General features: G+C 33.8%; 1 protein-coding gene across 1 annotated transcript in view; it reads left to right on the top strand.

Annotated features, from left to right (window-relative positions):
- Positions 1-19,960, top strand: part of MGAT4C (MGAT4 family member C) — a 724,438-nt gene that overhangs the window by 315,390 nt on the left and 389,088 nt on the right. Inside the window, exon 4 of the mRNA XM_006933915.5 lies at positions 17,363-17,473. The gene's annotated coding sequence lies outside the window, so the exon portion shown is untranslated. The remainder of the gene's footprint in view (positions 1-17,362; positions 17,474-19,960) is intronic.

Below are 19,960 nucleotides of genomic sequence, written 5' to 3'. Positions count from 1 at the left end.
TTGTTGGCAGATTTCACTTTCTGTGACTATGTGAGTGAGGTCCTCATTTTCTTGCCAGCTGTTTCCCAGAGATTCTTTCAGCTTCTAGAGGTTGCTTTTGGTTCCTCTCTAGGGCAGTTTACAACATGGTTATTTACTTTCTCCAGAAAACCAAGAGGGAGTCTCTCTGACACTTTACTTCTTTAAAAGATCATCTGATTAAGCCAGGCTCACCTAGTATAGCCTCCCTTTTGACTCAGTCAAAGATCAACTGATTTGTAACCTAAAACAGGAGTGATATTCCCAACATAGTCATAGATTCTGCCCACACTCAAGGGAAGGCAATTATATAGTATGTCACATCAGGTACAGGAGTCTTAGGAGCTATTTTAAAAACTTGCCTATCATACTAATGATAGGATAAAGACATCACTCAATGTTTTTTCTTAAATCTTTATCTCTCCTTTGAAAAGTTCTATTCTAGGTATATATTATAATATACATATTCTATTAACTTAGTAACACTTTTTTTAAGGTAATCAGGGTTGGATTCTACTTTATTTTTTCCAGTACAATTGAGATATAATTGACATATAACATTGTTATTAATTTAAAGTGTGCACATAATGACTTAATATATGTATATATTGCAAAATGATCATCATAACTAATTTAGTTTTAACATAACATAACATAACAAAATAACATCCATCACCTTGCACTTACAAAAATTTAGTAATATTTTTATGATTCATAAATATATGAATATTTTGGGATAGGTTTTCAACATGTCTTCATATTAGGCCTCCTTTCTAAGAAGTGAATGTAGTGCAGAGGTTGTAGTGGCATATGAAAATATTATTTAAAAAAAAACACAAAAATAAAGTCATTGGAAATAACATCTGTCAGCTCACTCCCTGCATTACTATCTCTAAAACTGGAGTCAAAGTCAAATAGCCTGACTTTGGTGTACATACATTCCAAAAGTATTCTACACATTATGTTAAATGTTTTTGTAAATGACTTGTTACAAAAAAAGAGAAGAAAAAATTGCCTGTTGGAATTAACAATATTGTGACATTATCACAAATTTACCACTGTTTGCGTTTTACCCTATCAGAAAGGACTTTGTGATATTCATTCCTTGTGTAGATCATGCGTATTCATGGCTTTTCCACACTCTTAAGTATGGCTTTCTATAATTGTGAGGAGTAGAGTAAATGTGTGTGTCATCATATCATGTAGTAATGAACACACATTGTGTACCCAATGGATAACTGTTTTCTTTCTTCCTGTTTCTTACTTCCAAATGGAGATTTATGACTGTTCCTGTGTATATAAAGATTAAATACAAATACAGCCTCATAGAATGGTTAAGAGAGTCTCAGTATGATACTTTATTGTGAAATGGGGGACTGGGAGTCAGAAACTACCAAGGACATTCCTGATGGTCAGTTGCACTTCCGACAGTTTTCAGAGAAGGGATAGACAGGATTACAAGGACCACTTGGCAGTGGAGTTATTGAAGGCTGTAAAACTCTGGAGAGGATATGGAGTAAAATAAACACTTACAATTACGGATATATTAGTTTTACAATCTGTAATTATTTTAAGTATTTGTAAAGGTATTCATACCTGTTCTTCTAAAATGAACTTAAGGAGGCTGCTAAAATATTTCAGGTAGCTAATCACACATTAGTCACCTCTAAAGATAATGTTCAATTTATGAGTTACTTTCTTTTTAGCTGTTGGTAGTAGGTTTTTCTTTTAATTTTTTTTTGTTTTACGTTGACAATTAAAATTCTAGTCTACGATTTTCTGACTTTAAATACTGATATTTAAAAATATTTCACTTTAAAACATTATTTGTATTCTATGACAATAGATATTTGCATGGGCTATTGCACACTACCTACATGATATGAGGAGGAAAGAGAAAAATCTGTGATTTTATTTATTATTATTGCATTTTTGGTTTTTAGCAAGGTGCTGCCAAAGCAATATATTTTGATTTTCCTAGAGATACCATTATTCTTTTAGTGGATGAAAATAGCAGCAATTGCTGACAGTTTCATCATCAGCCATAGCCTCTAGAGTCTAAAATCTGTGACCAGAAGTCTCTTTTGCTGAATAAATTAACATGCTATTTTCTTTTCCTTGAAAAAGATGGTATTTCAGCTAAACTATATTGAATATAATTTCCCAAATCAAAAATCTCAGCATATATATTCTTTCCATTATGAGCTAAGAGCAAATAGCAATAAACCAGAAACAACATTATTTTTCCACCAGGTTATGGCATGGCTTAGCTGAAATGTATCTATTCATAGGTAAAATCAAGCACTCTTATTGAGACAGTGAGAAAAATCTATTATTTTAAATTATTTTAATCCTGGCTTTTGTGCATTTTTTTTCTGACAGGTCAATAGGATTAAGTATTAATTTGCATGTTGCCTTCCATTAATTCTCTGTGTTATGTGCTTTGCAAAAGAAAGCGATGAAAGTTAAGTAATGAAAATTGACATGTCTGAATTGGGCAAAAAGTACCACCGCCTTATAACTCCATACCAGTTATGAAATTGTTTAATTCTATTCAAATGAAATGATGCTGTATTAAACTCAATAATTCAAGGAAAAAAATGAAAGAATTGAATATCTTTTAAAATAATAATCTTGTCATAGTTTATCCATTATATGTATCCCAGAGCAGCAGAGTCTAAAATTGTTGACTTACTTCAGTTGTGAATCATTATCACCTCAGTTGATTGAAATAGGCACTTCCTGGACATTTTGCCTACCCGAGAGTCCAGCTCAATTACTCTGCAATGGTATCCAGGAATGTAGATTTCGAAACTTCTCCCCAGGTGTTTCCATAAAGATGGTTCAGTATATATCACTAGACAGACATATTCTAGATATATATCTAATGTATACATAGCTGATTCAGAAACCACTATTCTACCAGACGGTGGTGAAATTTCTAATGGACGTTCCTGATGGACAGAAGAACTAAGACAATACAAATTCCTATAAGATTTATATTATGAATTTTTAAAAATGTGCATGTTTAGCTTGGTCCCCCTAACTTTCCTTGTGTCATACCAGTATATGACATTTTCCTCATCCTCAGACTTTCCTTATTAAAAGGATTGAAGAGAAGTTGACTAAAATGGACATATCCTGAAATTTTTACAACAGATTAAACTTTACCCCTGTTTTGTGAATCTCCTAATTTATCAGGATATATTCAATAATCAAAGCCTTTCCTAACATCTAGAACTCAAATTATTATAATTTATTCATGTCTAAAAAATGTCCTTTCTGGTAGAATGCTGAATAAATGAACAATATCAGACCTAACCCATAAGAATAGGAGCATACCTGGAGATTTGAAAATTAGATATATTTAATTTTAGGAATTAAAACACCACTAACAAACTAATTGGAATTTGTAAAGTTGCCCTCTATTTTTGCCTGTAAGCATGGATATGTGACTTTAGTTGCATATTTTCCAATTTTAAAATTATATTGTTTCTGCAATTTTATTTGGAAGCACATTCAGAGTCCTTTCAGAGGTATGAGTGAGAACCTCTGTGTGATGCTTGTCATTAAGTTCTTTTCCTAAAATATGATTTTCAGAGAATTATGTTTAGAAATACTTCATTGTCCCTATGAAGGAAGATCCTTCTTTTGTGTATTATTTTTCATTTTGTATTTTCAGAAAGAGTAAGAGGTTTAAAAAATCTCATTTTCCCAGTAAAATAACATGAAAGAAATAAAACTTTCAGTTATTTAACAAGGAGTCATATTTGGTAATAGGAATTGAACGAAGGTCAACCTCAATCCAGAGGAACAAAAACTTTCCTCAAATAGACATTCCTCACACAAAGAGTGATTCAATTACTATATTAGTATATATACCACTGGGCTTTTGGACAGACAGGGAATTGTGTTGAATAGTTGGGGCATGACTTTGAAGGAAGTCCTCTTTATATGGCTGGTTTCTTTGATACTGGAATATGGAGGAAATTAATCACTTTTCATTCAAGCACATTTACTACCCTCTTTTGTTTTTATTCCTATGTAAAGAATAGGAAGCCAACATTAAAAACAAAATAAAACTTTTTAAGTTTATTTATTTTTGAGAGAGAGAGTGAGCAAGGGAGGGGCAGAGAGAGAGAGGGAGAGAGAATCTCAAGCAGTCTCTGCACTGTCAGCACAGAGCTCAATAGGGCTCAAACTCAAACTCAAACCGTGAGATCATGACCTGAGCTGAAACCAAGAGTTGGACGCTTAACCAACTGAGCCTCCCAGGCACCCTAGGAAGCCAACATTTAAAGAGTTGAAATAACTTGTCCAAACTTTCATTTCAGGCCAGAAAAATATACAGATATCAGTCTTCTTAATTTCTCATATAATCACAATAAGAACTTGAGCTGAATTAAGAGAAAACAAGTAGAAAACAGCTGCTCAGGGCTTACAAACAAAACCAAGAACCTGGCAGTGACACAAGCATTAGGAAGCAACAACTGGCATTCAGGAACCAGTAAGAAGAGTGACTGGTTAGTGCCCCTACGCCTTCAGTGGAGACCCACAGAGAAAGCTCCACCTAGCATAAAAGCAAACAAGAAATAAATCAGCCTCAAGTGAATTAGAGAATTTATCCATGAATTTCTGTCTGCTATCAATGAAAAATAATTGATCCCATTAGAAAATAGGACCCAAATTATTGAAAACCAAGAGAAAATTAAGCAGACTAGACCCACATGTTATGTAGATATTAGAATTTTCAGACACAGACTTTATAATCTTTGTTTATTTATTTATTTTGAGAGAGACTGCAAGGGGAGGGCAGAGAAAGAGTGAGAGTGAGAGAGAGAGAGAAAGAGAGAGAGAGAGAGAGAGAGAGAGAGAGAGAGAGAGACAGAGAGAGAGAGAGAGAGAGAGAGAGAGAGAGAGAGAGAAACCCAAGCAGGCTCTGCACCATCAGCATGGAGCCCAATTCAGCCCTCAAACTCATGAACTGTGAGATCATGACCTGAGCTGAAATCCAGAGTCAGACGCTTAACTGACTGAGCCATCCAGGTACCCCCAGACACAGACTTTAAAATGATTATATACTATATCCAGAAATTAATAGAATATAGAAACTCAACAAAGAACTGGAGCTAAGTGTGTGTGTGTGTGTGTGTCTGTGTGTGTGTGTGTGTGTGTGTGTGTGTGTAATGTGAAAAAATTCCTAGAGCTGAAAATTTTTGATAACTGAATAAGTAATTCAATAGGTAGGTATGAAAGAAGATTGCCATTGAAGAAGAGAAGATTGCTAATCTTCTTTTAAAACAAATCTATTGAATTAAGCAAGTAATATCTTGAACAGAAAAAAAAAAAAGAAAATGAGAGGTACATTTAATTAAAGCCCTAGAACAAGAGAAAAGGATAGGCAGAAGCAAGATCCAAAGAGATACTGACCAATAAATTTTCTAATCTGACAAAAGATATGATACCAAAGATTGAAGAGACTGTAAGAATATCAAATGCAATAAAAATCTGGGTACTTCATAGTAAAATTCCTGAAAACCAAACATAAGAGATCTTTAAAAGGAGCACAATGGAAAGGCTTACCGCCTTCAAAGGAACTAAATGAGACTGATAGATGACCCTTCTTCATTAGATGATCATCAGGTACACATTATATGTACATATCAAATATAACACTAAGTGTAGTAAAAAAAAAAAGGACAGTATTTTCAATATTTGCCAATATATATGTATGTGTGTGAATATGGATATAAATGCATGTATATACATGTGTATACATATATATTTATACATTAGTAAATGTGTGTATATACATACACACCAAAACTGGAAAGAAAAAGATAGAAAAACAAGCATGATAAATACCTCACATAGTGCAGAATAATTAATGAAAGGGCTCTTAGACCCAAATGTAAAAGGTAATACAATGAAACTTCTAGAAGATAAGATAAAAGATATTCATGACTTCCTGGTAGGCAAATAAATTTTAGCAAGACTCAAAAGCACTAACTTCTAGTTAGGGAAAAATGAGAAATTAAACTACATTAACAGAACTGTTCACTATTAGGAGAGTAAAAAACAAATCAAGTCATAGAATGAGAGGATATTTTGAAAATTTGAAAAATGGCAAGAAATATTTTTTTTTCAACTTTTATTTATTTTTGGGACAGAGAGAGAGAGAGCATGAACGGGGGAGGGGCAGAGAGAGAGGGAGACACAGAATCGGAAGCAGGCTCCAGGCTCTGAGCCATCAGCCCACAGCCTGACGCGGGGCTGGAACTCACAGACCGCGAGATCGTGACCTGGCTGAAGTCGGACGCTCAACCGACTGCGCCACCCAGGCGCCCCGCAAGAAACATTTTTATATGATGAAGAATTTTTGTCCAAAATGAATAAGCAATTCCTACAAATCAGCAAGAAAAGGCAACTTAATAAAATAAGGCTGTCTAATGAAAAATTAGGTGCCTCACTTAAATATCCAAATAGCCTATCTGCTTATGTACAGGTGCCCAGCATCATTTAGGTTCAAGGAGAATAGATTAAAACCACAGTAAGTTCAGGGGGAAGAAAAAAACAATGTTGGCAAGGATGTAGAACTAGCAACTCACTTACAGTGAATGTAGTAAATTAGCATTGCCACCTTGAAAACTTGGCAATGCCTATTAAAGCTGAACATATGAATATCCTATAATACATGTCGGTTAAAAATGTGATAGAAGGCCAAAGCAGCACAATGCTTTTTATTGAGGCAAAATTCACATAACATCAATTAACTATTTTAAAATGTACAATTCAGTGACACTTCGCACATTCAAAACGTTGTACAAACACCATTTTCATATAGCTCCAGATCATTTTCATTACCCACATACCCTTTAAGCAATCAAAGAAAAAATAATTATTAATAGCCAAAATGTCTCAAATTTCCATCAAATTTGGAATGGATAAATTCGATATTTCTTAATCATTCAGTATAATAATATAAAAAAATGGAATGGTTAAGCACTGCTACAGATGCTGTGTAGAACAATAGTACTAAATATTCTATTTTAAATGTTCTGCAAAAGAGATCAGGTCTAAAATAATATGCAGTGTTGTTCCATTATTAAAAATTTAAATAGCCACCCAAATTAGTCTCATGGTGACAGAAGTGAAAAGAGTGGTTACTACAGGATGGTGGGGCAGAGTGATGCCTGTAGGGACCATTAGAAAGGCTTCCATGCTCCTAGAAATATTCTGTAATTCAATTTATTAAAAGACTGGCTCAATTAATGTGTTAACTTGGTAAAAATTCATCAAGCTCTTTAGAGTTGTGCATATTATATTATGTGGGTATATTCTGCTGTTGTTTTATTAGGTTTATAAATTAAGATTTTTTTTAACAGAAGTTTTATGTTCACAGCAAAATTGGGATGAAGATACTGAGATTTCCCATATACTCTGTGTCCCCACACATGCATAGCCTCTTCTATTATCAACTCCCCCAGGAGAGTCAGACATTTGTTACAATTGCTAAAACTACATTGACATATTATCACCCAAAGTCTATAGTTCATATTATGGTGCACTCTTGATGTTGTTCATTTGATGGGTTTGGACAAACATATAATGGCATGTAGCCATCATTATAGTATTGCACAGAGTATTTTCACTGCCCTAAAAATTCTGTGTGTTGCCTATTCATCCTTCCTTCCTTCCCCCATCCACTTTTCTTTTTACTATCTATAAGTTGGCTATCTCCATGAATTTTCCAGAATGTCGTATAGTTGGAGTCCCACAGTACATAGTCCTTTCAGAATGACTTTTTTCACTTAGTAACATACAAAGTTTCTCTGTATCTTTTCATGGCTTGATAGTTCATTTATTCCTAACTGAATTCTATTCCATTGTTTAGATGTGCCACACTTTATTTTCCCATTTATCTACTGAAGGATATCTTGTTTGTTTCTAAGGTTTAGCACTGTAAATAAAGCTGATATAAATATTTGTGTGCAGGTTTTTGTGTGGACATAAGTTTTCAACTCCTCTAGATAAATACCAGAAAACATAATGGGTGGATCATATTGTCAGTGTATATTTAGTTTTAAAAAACAAAACAAAACAAAACAAAACAAACCACCTTCTTCCAAAGTGGCTGTGTCATTTTGTATTCCTCTCAGCATGTGTGAGTTCCTGTTGCTCCACATCCTTGCCAGCATTTGGTGGTGTCAGTATTCTGGATTTCGGCCCCTCTAACAAGTGTGTATGGGGTCTCATTGTTTTAGTTGGCATTTTCTTGATGACATATGATATGGAGTATCTTTTCCTTTGTTGATTTGCCATCTGTCTATCTTCTCTGATGAAGTGTCTATTAAGGTCTTTGGCCCATTTTCCCCATGTTGTGATGAGCACGGGGTATTGTGTATAATTGATGAATCACTAAATTCTACTAACTGGAATTTAAATAAAAACTTAGAAGAAACAACAATAAGCCCATTTTTTAGTTGGATTGGTCCTTTCTTATTGTTGCATTGTAAGAGTTCTACACATATTTTGGATAACGGTCTTGTATCAGATGTGTCTTTTGCAAATATTTAATTTAAAAATCTTAATCTGTGGCTTGTCTTCTCAATGTCCTGCCATTTTCTTTTACAGAGCAGAAATTTTAACTTTAATGAAATCCATCTTGTCAGTTATTTCTTTCATGGATCCTACCTTGGTGCCGTATATAAAAAGTCATCACTATACCCAATATCATCCAGGTTTTCTCCTAAATTATTTTTTGGGACTTTCGTAATTTTGTGTTTTACATTGTCTGTCATCCATTTTCAGTTAAAATTTGAGAAGAGTGTAAAGTCTGTATCTAGATTCATTTTTTGAATGTGAGTGTCCAGTTGTTCTAGGACCATTTGCTTAAGAGATTATCCTTGATTCATTGGATTGCCTTTTATCCTTCATCAAAGATCACTTGACTACATTAAGTTCATTTATTTCTGAGATTGCTATTCTGTTCCATTGGTCTATTTGTCTACTCTTTCACCAATACTGCACTGTCTTAATTACCATAGATTTATAGTAGTCTTGATTTCAGATAGTATCTGCCTTTCAACTTTGTTCTTCTCAATATTGGGTTAGCTTTTCTGGGTTTACCTTTCTTCAGGTAGCACAATATCTCCAAAATATTAGTTAAGAATACCACAGCATTAAACAGAGTGGCTTAAGATGGTGGGTGATCAATTTGAAAACTGTTAACACCGGAAGGGAAGATTCTAAATCAGAGTCTGAGTCACAGAGGGGTTATATCAACAATTTGAGATTTGAGTAAGGAAGCTAGGATTCAACAAGGAAGAAATACTTCAATAAGTGCTTAATTTGGAGAACTGTCATAAGTTTAAATGGAAATTATTTTTTTAAATGTCAAATGACTCAGAGTTTGAGAATAAATAATACTGCAATACAGCCTAAACAGGAGATTTATTTTTATAGAATATAAAATAGAAATTTTTAATAGAAATGCTGAGGACAGAATCCATGTGCTAAGATATGTCAATTAGTTCATAGGAAAGAAGAAAACAACAATGCCTGATAATCCTCTAAAGAGTTTATTTGTAAATGAAAAAAGGTGAATATTGTGAATAGTAGTTGGTACCTCAAGCTGGGACTAAAAATAAAGAGACAAATTACTTTGAAAGTGGAAGCTGAAGGACCTAACAAAGAGAAAGATGTGGCAGATAAAAGAAAGAAAGTAACTTATGCAGTGTATGAACCATTCAAACTAGCACCTGGCATATAGAAAGTATTCAGTAAATACTAGCTGCTGTAATAATGAGAAAATTAAACATAAGAAAGAAGAGAATGAGGTGAGGAGGGGCAGGATTGAGAAGGGAAAACATAAGAAGATAAAAAAAGACAAGAAAAAGCAAAAAATTGTATTAACTGTGAGTCTTGCCATTTAAATTCAATTTTCATCTAACCATTTATTATGTTGCATGCCACTTTTTAATGTTTTATGTTGAATGTTTTATAGCGATAGTCAATGTTGTAATATCCTATTTTTATGCGTTTGTTTAAAATGTTTAAAAACGAATATGAAGACCAGCTTATTTACTATGGAGAAGTTTATTCTACTCTATTAAAAGATCATTATCATAAGCTTTTTATATAAGTACAGTTTTGTGCATGTTTAATTTTATTAAGTTGTAAAATCTGTGCAGATGAGAAAAAGAGGAGAGAGTGTGCATTTGATAAACATCTCACAGAGAAGGTGAAGCTCTAGATGATATATGGAAGACTAAGACGTGGCGCAAAAGACCCTCTCCGCTGCCCAACCATTACATTTGTGAATAGTAATCTCTTGGAGTTGTGCGCTGCTGTAGCCTATCTAAAGTTCAACTTCTCTTACTGTTTGGGGAGACGGGCCCTTTTCATTTTTTCTTAGTATTAATATGTTTTATTGAGATATACTTAACAAACAATAAAATACATCCATTTCAAAAACATATTTCAATACATGCCATACATTTTGAGAAACGTATGCAACCATGTAAGTACTACCACATCATCATATGGGAGAGTTTCCTCCTCTTAAACAGTGTTCTTTTTAGTCAGCATCTCTCAACTCACTCCCTGCCTCCACCTCCAGCAAGTCATTGACCTACTTTCTGACGGAATCCAACCATTTAAAAATACTCAAAGAAAAATCACAGAAGTTATTTTGCTCTTAGGAAGGGGCAAAAATGTTAATGGCTCTTACATTTGAAAAAAATTAATCATACACATGGAATCATACTCTGAAATACTAGGTTAGTTGACAAAATGTCATGGCATATGCTTGTAATGGCAAAAAACACAAAGATAAGACCCTCAATGGGATTTTGTTTATTTTTGTATTTTCTTACTTGCTCTTCATTGCTTTTATTTTTCTTATGTCCTCTCTCTCTTGGGTTTATGTTTGCTGTCCTGATTATTTAGAGGTCTCTCTCTCTCTCTCTTTTTTTTTTTCCCTAAAGAAACATTGAGGGAGACTATAAACAAAGTCTACTTAAACGCAGTAAAAGTTACAATGAGCTCAGACTCTGGTCAATCCACATGCTTCTTATTGAAAGCAATTCTGTTAAACTTGTTTCTTTTTTTTTAATATAAATGGTGTTTATGCAATGTAATAATTTTATTTAGTAGTAAATAGTCATCTTTAAACTTTTATAAGTTTATTGACATACTTCTGGTTACTTTACTTAGCCAAGGTGTTTCCAGTCATTCTTTTTCACTGAGACCAAGGTGTTCATCGCAGTTATATAAACAGAATTCTGTTCATTCAGGAAAAGGGCACCCTTTGGAATACCGTTTTTGCTATAGGACCAGTATTGTACAATACCTTTTCTCCTTGGTATTATTCACCTGTTATTCATTTTATATCATTATGTTCCCAAATTATCTATTGTGTAAAACACTAGTGATGTATGGGCAAAGAAGTCATCTTGTTATTATTAGTGTTTCATGTGATAATAAGTATATAGATTATACCATATTTTATATGTTCACATATAATGCTTCCATTTACAATGTGTAAAGGTCCATTCTAGGCACTTCACCTTCAGTATCTTATTGCCTCCTCACAGTTAGGAAGTTGAGTATTACCATCCCCTTTCATAGATGAGGAAAAGGAGGCATGACGCTAAAACACAACCTGAAAAAATTGACATATATTGAAGCCTGTTTCTCTATCACTGTGATACCCACACTTTACCCAGCCATGACTAATCATACCCATAGATATCAGAAGAATGGGTTATATGATTAGCTCTAAGCCCTGATTGCAATTTTCATCTTATTATGTGAACTGTAGATAATATAGCAATACATAGGACTCATATTAGTATGAGAAAAAAATGAGAAAACATACACTCTTTTTTAATGTTTATTATTTATTTTTGAGAGAGAGAGTGACAGAGCATGAACAAGGGAGGGGCAGAGAGAGGGAGACACAAAATCTGAAGCAGGTTTCAGTTTCTGAGCTGGTAGCACAGAGTCCAACGCGGGGCTCGAACGCACAAACTGTGAGATCATGACTCCTGAGCTGAAGTCAGACTCCCAGGTGCCCCAAGCAATGAGATAATATAAATAAGATACTATTTTTTGTTTCACCTTTTCTCTGTTAAGACACTGATTTTGTAAATCTATTAGAAAAAAACAAGTTTATATTTCTAAATCAGAACCTCAAGAAATTTCATAAATAAAAATGTAAAATAAGGGGCACCTGGGTGGCTCAGTAGGTTAAGCGACCAACTGTTGGTTTTGGCTCAGGTCATGATCTCATAGTTTGTGAGTTCAAGCCCCATGTTGGGCTCCATTTGGATAGTGCGGACATTCTCTCCCTCTGTCTCTGCCCCTCCCCTGCTCACTCTCTCTGTCTCTCTCTTGTCTCTCTCAAAAATAAATAAACTTAAGAAAAAGATGAAAAATAAATACTGAGTAATATCTGTACTATAATGATATATTATTTTTAGATATAAATTCTAAAATACTAGTATTTTAGTATTTATTTATTAGTATTTAGTATACTAATAAAATACTAAATATTTTTTTTCAACGTTTATTTATTTTTGGGACAGAGAGAGACAGAGCATGAACGGGGGAGGGGCAGAGAGAGAGGGAGACACAGAATCGGAAACAGGCTCCAGGCTCTGAGCCATCAGCCTAGAGCCCGACGCGGGGCTCGAACTCACGGACCGCGAGATCGTGACCTGGCTGAAGTCGGACGCCCAACCGACTGCGCCACCCAGGCGCCCCCTAAATATTTTTCTTGACAATGTCATCTGAAGCAGCCTTCTTGGGATAAGTAATTATACAAATGGCTATTTTCCTACTGGAATATTTTAACCTGATCTTCTGTGTGATTTATTTTCATTACCAGGACAAAATGTAATATTGCCCTAGCAATGTGTTTCCACAAACATTTCAAATCTGTTCTTTAGAACATATACTGTAATTATTATGTCTTTATATATATACATATATATACATATATATGCATATATGGCATGTATGTACATATGTATGTATATGACTATAAATACATACATACATATATACATAACAAGTTCTATTGAAACATATCCAAAAAAGTACAAACTCTTATGTGAAGAGTTCTTATGTGAAGAACTTAGTGAATTTTCACAGTGAACATACCTCCATATGTAAGTATAATCTTAACAGGAAGTAAAATATTACCCAAATCTCAGGATTTTATTTTCTACCTCTTCCTAGTCACTCTCCTCAGTTTACTCCAATAGTAATAGCACCAGAAGTGTAGTTGTTGGATCACAGGGTAAGAATATTTTCGGCTTCAGTATATACTACCAGTTTTTCAAAGTGCTGGTGGGTGCCAATTTGCTAAACTTTAAGCAGTGTGTAAGAGTTCCACTTGCTTTCCATTCTCCCCAAATATTGCAATAACGTTTTAGATATTCTACTCTATATGATGAGCATGCATTTCTCTGGTAAGAAATAATGTTGAGGACTCTCTCATATGGTATTGACAATTTGGATATCCTCTTTTGTGAAGTGTTTACAAATATTAGGTTTAAATATTAGGTAGATTTTCATGTGCTTATTAAAGAGTTTTATTTATGTTTATTAAAATGTTATTATCTCAGGATAATTGACATGAATTGAACTGTACATATTTAAAGTATGCAGTTTGATTAATTTTGACGTATACATACATTCATGAAATGATCAAGACAATCAGATAATGAATTCATCTGTTACCCACAAAAGTTGCCTCATTATCCTTGGCTGTCCCTCACACCAGTTCCACCACCCTCTTTTCTAGTCTCCAGGCAACAAGTGATCTGCTTTCTGTCACTATAAATTAGTTTGCATTTTTGGAATTTTAGGTATGAATGAGATCATACAGTATATACTCATGTTGTTTAGTTTCTTTCACTAAGCATAATTACTTAGAGATTCATCTGTATCATTGTATGTATCAATAGATCATTGGTATTGGGGAGTTGTTTCATGGGTATATAGTTTAAGGTTTGCAAGATGAAAACGTTTTGAAGATGGGTACAGAATAGTGTGAATAAACTTAACACTGCAGAACTGTACATTTATAAATAGTTAAGATGGTAAATTTTATGTTCTACATTTTTAACACAATAAAACATTAAAAAATCTTTGTTTTTTAGCTTAAACGATTGGTGAATTTTTACTAAAATAAGGAAGAATGGAAAAAAGATGAAATTTACAAAGACATGGCAGAATCAATTGCTCTGCTTTTGTCATGTTTGAATTTTAAAATGCCTGTTATAGAGCCAAGAATTGAGATCAGTAAGCAGATGGAGTATCCCACTTGGAGAACAGAGGAGAGGTCAGGCTGCAGATGTATATTTGGTAGTGAAAAGGATAGATATTATTTAAAGCCAAAGACCTGAATGAGAACATCTATAGGGAAAGTGTGAATTTGAGAATAGAAAGGAGTCCAGGAACAATCAAGGAGTTGTCCAATCATCATTTGGGCAGAGGAAGAGAAGCTATCAAATGAACCTGGGACTGAAAGATCTGCAGGTTAGGAGAAACATCATAAGGTGGCATCACTAGAGCCAAGAGAAGAAAATGTTTCAAGAAGGAATTAGTTAAATGAGTTCACATGAGATCAGGTAAGATGGGATCTATTTTAATGGCTTGATGGACCCTCTGTGAGACTCAGTTGGGAAGGAATTGGAAAGGAATTCAAAAGTAGAATTTTTGAAATAGTTTTCAATACAGAAACACAGCAGCAAGAGGGAGAAGTGGGGGTGGTGGGAAGGTCTTAAATGCAGGGAAATATTAAAGCAGGATTTTAAACTGTTGAGAATGATTCAGTGCAGAGTCATCTGATGTAAATGAGAGGAATCAGCATAAGAAAGTTCCTTGACCATCTGAAAAGGTTCAGCAGTAAAGTTCAAAGGAGTTTGGTAGATAGTTGGGGCAGATTGGGTGAGTTGGAGACCCCTATGGTAATTACTATTTTCTCAGTGAAGAAAATGTAAGGCTATTCTATCTATTGTAATTAGGAAGACTGAATATAACATGAAGAAAGAGAAGATATTTATCTGGTTCACTACTATATCCTAAGACCTTAACAAAGGGTGTATCATCTAAAGATACTTAATAGGTAATTCCTAAATTAACAAAAAATGTTTAAAAGAAAATCATAAAAAATTATCTTTTTGAAGTTCATTTGCAAATCATTTCTAAAGTCATCATGCCCATAATGATTTTAAGTTCCTCAATGTATCACAGCTGCAAATATATGATAATAATTCTCTAAATGTTTGTTCCAATTTCCAATCAGCAAGCTAAATCACACAAACGTTTTTCTTTTTCTTTTCTTTTTTTTTTTTTTTTTAATCTTAGATATACTGTTTTGGAAGCAATCGTTTTAGGACATAGTTGAACAGCATCAGTGGGTACTACCTTAAGAATTTACTGTTGTAATTTTCAAATTACTCCTTTCTGAGCCTTATTTTTCTCATGTGTAAAATGGAGAATAGTAATGCCCTCTTCACTATTCTGATGAAAGAATTGAATAAAGAAATGTTAGTGGAAAATTTTATGAAAGCAAATGTTATATAATAAGCAAGCTAATAGTTCAGTGATAAAAACCTTTAAGAAAACAGTATTTAGGGGCTTCTTCCTCCACACCCTACCTCTATAAGTAGCATGATGAGATTAGTCATCTGTGTTCCTAGAAGAATAATATATATATATACATATATATACACATGTATATACATATATATACACATGTGTATATATATACATATATATACATATATGTACAGGTGTGTATATATATATACATATATATACACCCACGTGTATATATATACACATATCTGTAGTAATCTGAATTATAATAAAAGTCTTAAATGGCTCTGAAATTTACAAATATGAATAAGAAGTGTTCAGCATCCAAACTTTTAGGTTCTTTTAATTTAAAGATGTTACTTAATAAGACTCAGGAATACATAGAATTTTATCCTTGTAGTGTATCTAAATTTTTACTTGCTTCTGGAAACAGTTATAAATTATCATAATTTGTCACTTTTAGAAATTGATAAAATCATAATTTCTACATTCATAAACTGTTTTGTGGTAGTTGTTTAATTTGTATGATGAAAAATAAACTATCAAATATAAAAAAGAAAACCCTCTGATGCAATCATATCATCTTTTTTTAAATGGTGGCATTGCCGATAACTGTTAGCCAGGCTTTATGCACATGGGAAGCAAGACAAAGATTACACTCTCATGTAGTTGTTAAGATCAAAATATTGCTGAGATTATTGTAAGTAGTACAATTTGAGGCTGCATTTTTCATTGAGGCTTATCATTTTGATCTAGTGTTCACATTTTTCTTGGTAATAGGAATATGCCACTCATAGTTAAAATCATTCAATGCTCCCATTAAATTGAATGTTTAAAAATAAGAAAGGGGCGCCTCGGTGGCTCAGTCGGTTGAGCACCTGTCTTCAGCTCAGGTCGTGATCTCACCGTTTGTGGGTTCAAGCCCTGCGTCAGGCTATGTGCTGACAGCTCAGAGCCTGGATGGAGCCTGCTTCAGATTCTGTGTCTTCCTCTTTCTCTCTCTCTCTGTCCCTCCCCTGCTCATACTCTGTCAGTCTCTCTCTCAAAAAATAAATAAACATTAAAAAAATTAAAAATAAGAAAAAAACCCCAGGTTGTGTGACGCCTTCATTGGTCCCATAAAAATTAAAGGATGTGACTGAATCTGGACCCCTTTGAAGGTTTGGGCAAAGGAACAGTGGAATATTTAACGTGATTTAGAAATGCAGCACAGTTGGTCTCAGACTCTAGGGTATTTTGTAGGCATTATTGATGTGGCTTTTGTGCAAAGTAGAGGTGTGGAATGTTCACTTGACTTTTATCAAATAGTGAATGAAAGACACTTAGAAACACTGATATCTCATTCACATGTAAATAATGAGCTGAATATTGTCAAATTTAGAAATAAAGACATACAGATGCCAAGTCAATTTATTTATCAGACAATGTCATCTTGATTGATTTAGATTTTTAAGTCTGAGCTGTACCTTCAGACCCAAGGGTCTTGACATAGTCATCAAGTTGACACTCACAAATTCATAGTTTCTTTAAGGATATTAATCTCAGCATTGAATAGAGAAAACCAAGTAGCAAATATTGAAAGTAGAAACATAATTGGTCTGTTTGGAAAAAGTCCACCAGGGTAACAGTGACTAGATTCAACATGCAAGTGCCATCATGATGAATGTTTACAACACTTTTTTGAGAGCCAATTATACTGTTTTTTTTGTTTTTTTTTTTTTTTGTGCAGAGACTGGAGATCAGCCAGATCAGTTATATGCACAAAGCCGCTTTGGATCTGTCTTTTCAAACAAGAGCTGCAGAAAACGTTAGAGCAAGGTTGACGCTTTATTCCACTCTGGTAAGAGAAGCTTTCTTTTTCTTTGCTATGGTGAAAGTTTGATAAGAAATCCTTTTACATCATAATGTGGTCATGGAGAAGAGACGCTGTTCTATGTTACAAGTCATAAAATGTTTTCTTTTGAACTACTTTTTCAGAATGCTTTTTGTCTGTATGTTATAGCAAAATAAAACAAACACTGAGTCATATTGTACATGTTAAGTTTGTATTTGAGGTAGAAGAGTCTTAAGGTATTCTTCTGCTGAGTGAAATGTGGTGTTATTTCATGTTTTATGCTGCTGGTCAGGACAAAGGGGTAAAAGTATCAGGATTTTTCTGATACCATGGCTGAGAGTGAATCCATGTTTTTAAGTTTCCCCTGACCAATGATATTGTTAGTGTCCAGCAGCTCACCACCATAAAGCTTCAAGAGCCCAACAAGATCTGGCTTTTGGGTTTACTTACAGATATTTCTGATCACCCTAATCTTTCATTTTAAAAACTGGAAAATCTGGAGATAGTATTCTGGGTGAGTTTGTCTGCACACTGCTTTTGTCACTTTAGCTGTAAACAATGTAACTGTACACATATATACAAAATACAAGATTTTGTTTGTCACATAAATTTCTTTGACCTGTAATGTGCCTCAATATTACCACAAAAATCTCTACATGTTACAAACTCCATCTGAATTCGTATCTGTCTACAATAGCAAGAAATCGTTGTGTAGATATATAGATATGAATATATACATACACACACATAACTATACACAAATATTTCACATGTACACAATTCATTTTAGATAATAGCAGATTTATACATTATAGCAGTTTCTAACTGGAAGTGGCATTTGTATAACTCCTCATCCTCTTGGTAAGCATTTGTTCAGAAAACAACGATATAAATATTGAAAGGACTACAACTAATCAGCCACATTTAAAGCTATATCTGTTTTTTAAGTGTACTTGTCTGTAGTTTCTTCTTTTTTTGAGTAATTCAATTACATTTGCAATTTAATATATAACCATGAGATTTTAATCTAAACATTTTTAGGGATTTACCTCAGAGTAGTATTCCCAGATTCAAAGATACAAGCAGCTGGCAATATCAGTCAAATGGGTCACTAATAAATATTCATTCTCGTTTGATCATTTTAATAAGTATTTGTTGACAATCTATCTTGTTAAATGTTTCAGTGAGAGGAAAACTGTAATTTATAAAAGAAATGGAACATAAGATATCTGTGAAGATTTAATGATGATTCAGTAAATGTGCTTGAAAATAACTAATTTATATTATAGTTTTGGCTAAGGACAAATAGATGAGTACTTTATATAGTCAGGAACAACCAGGGACAACAATAAATGCGATGAGAATTAGTTTTTTTCAGATTTAAAAATAGTTCAACTTTTAATGTATGATCCTAAACAACTGTCGCAATGCCATTTTTCCCTTTTACCTTCTTTTAAACTGTGTGCATTTAATACAACTCATTTCAAGTACTTGAGCTATGTACATTATACTGAAAGCAATATAGACAGCCCTGCCCCTGAAAGAGATTCTCGTTTAAGGGGAACTGAGGCAAGAAAATAATAATAGTAATAAATAAAGAACAATTATATCACCAAGAGTCCATAGAGTAAAATAAAAAAAGAAAAGAAAAGAAAAGAAAAGAAAAGAAAAGAAAAGAAAAGAAAAGAAAAGAAAAGGTCAGTCAGTATTCCATGGTTTTTGCCCTCTTACAGAGTGTCTTTTGCCTGTAGGTGCATGCAGCCAGCAAAACAGCAAAATTCCCCAATTCTCTTACTTTGTGTCTTTCCCAATCTTGAAGTAAATTGCAGATGTACAAAATCCTTCTAAGACAACAACCACATTTAATGGCACATATAACCATTTCCATTACTACCTTTGCTGTTAGACACTGCAATTGGTATCACACTTACACACACACACACACACACACACACACACACACACACGTACACACACCCTATTCAGAAGACATGAAAGAGAGGGAAGTATAGATAGCACCTCCACCCTCTGAGGAGTGTGGCACAGTAGGATCTCCTAGAATTTTCTTCTTTGAAGCCTTTCCTTTTAGTGTTCATGCCCAAGAACACCGCTGTTTCTATTGTCTCCTATGTAGGTTCCATGTGCCCTTCATGGCTCAGAGTAAAGGCCACTTTACATCACCATATCTGCCCCACAAGCCTCGTGCACACTCCAGGTGAAATTATTCCATCCTGGAACATTCTTATCTTTATCATTGCGGGAAAGACCGAAGTGTATGAATAGCATGCAAATTCAGTGCTTCATAATCTCAAAGACTATGGGACACCTTTGTTACATATTCTCTCCTTCCCCACGCTGTTTGAGACGTCTGCTTTTTAGAAAGTTATATTTTTAGAAGACTATATTTTATTGCTTTTTAAATTTTCTTTGCTTTCTTTGCTCTCCTGTTTTTTGTTTTTTTTTTTTTTACAGCTGATAATCTTGTACTTTATT

Source organism: Felis catus, chromosome B4, assembly GCF_018350175.1.
Source record: "Felis catus isolate Fca126 chromosome B4, F.catus_Fca126_mat1.0, whole genome shotgun sequence".
NCBI classification, from domain to species: Eukaryota; Metazoa; Chordata; class Mammalia; order Carnivora; family Felidae; genus Felis; species Felis catus.
This window is presented reverse-complemented; position numbering and strand designations above follow the sequence as displayed.